The sequence below is a fragment of the Lactuca virosa genome, chromosome 9 (genome assembly GCF_052849685.1).
Source record: "Lactuca virosa cultivar CGN04683 chromosome 9, Lactuca_virosa_CGN04683_v6, whole genome shotgun sequence".
NCBI lineage: Eukaryota > Viridiplantae > Streptophyta > Magnoliopsida > Asterales > Asteraceae > Lactuca > Lactuca virosa.
The window spans coordinates 125,168,673-125,169,964 of record NC_136434.1 but is presented as its reverse complement, the minus strand read 5'-3'; positions in this window follow the sequence as shown (position 1 = coordinate 125,169,964).

The following is a 1,292-nucleotide window of genomic DNA, read 5'->3' as shown; positions in this document are numbered from 1 at the left end:
CCTAGTATTTTAAAAGTATAAAATACACCCTATACTATATATGTAACATTAAAAGTCTAATATTATATATATGAGTAAAAGTCAGTCTTACCGTTAGTAGGCCTCATTCACGAAGCTGGTCTATAAGGGGTGTTTAAGGAAATTGCCTATAAAATGGCGATTGAATGGGTATCCACTCTTACCCACCGCACTCTTGACTAGTGGAGGGTCGTTAGCCGAACAGGTAGGATAGGACAGAAACCTTCCATTATAAGTATAATGAAGTACAAAGTAACTAAATGCTTTTACAAATTCCCAAATCTTAGTTACTCTAGGATAAAATGTGAAAGTGATGCTAATCCATGGAATTACACTTTGTGCCCCTGTCAATCGTTGGTGGAGCGCGTGTGGTTAACCGGCACACTAATTTGGGATTGACATTGGCGACAAAGGGTGGTTCGATGTTTTATCATAGATCAATGGAGCGTGTGTGGCTAACCGGCACATTGATTAGGTGATGAAGACATTGAGTGCACCATGTTGGTTCGCATGGTTATTCACAAACTTGTTTGCGATCCTCGGCATCCCAGTCGCAAAATTTGAAGTGCATATCGAGATTTAAACATGCCATTGAAAGGTTCAATGAATCTCAAAAGATCTAGGAGTTTTCAATTCATTTAAAACTTAAATTTCTTTTTCGTTTTTCATGGTGGGAATTGGTAAATCGTCATTTACCTACCTTCAAATATTCTGCAACTAGATTACGGCATCCCTCTTCTAGGTTGTAGAGTATTGTGTTGGATCCTAGCCTTGATGTTTCATTTGGGTGTCACATCAAGGATTCTAATCAACTTAACTTGGATTTTCTCCCGTTTTGTAGATGTCAAAGTATGACAACTATGGTCTTCCCAAATCCCTTGGAACAAGCTTTCCAAATGAAGATGACGTTCCACGATACGATCAAGGAAATGAGAGTCATGCTTCACTTCCTCCACCTCCTCCAATTATTCTCCCTAACCCACAAGTTCAAAGGCTTGAAAAGTTCAAGCTCACTCAAGCCCTATTGGCAAGTAAACACGAAGATGGGAAACCTGTGTGTGCACACATCTTAGAGATGAAGTCACACATTGATAGGTTAAGGATGATGGGTGTCGATATCTCAGAAATGTTGGCTGTTGACTGGATTCTTCAGTCACTTCCTGAATCATATAGTGAGTTCGTTAGAGAGTACTATATGATGGACCATGACGTGACCCTCATTGATTTGACCTATTTGCTTATAGCTGCTGAATCAGAAATGATTTGGCGTGCTA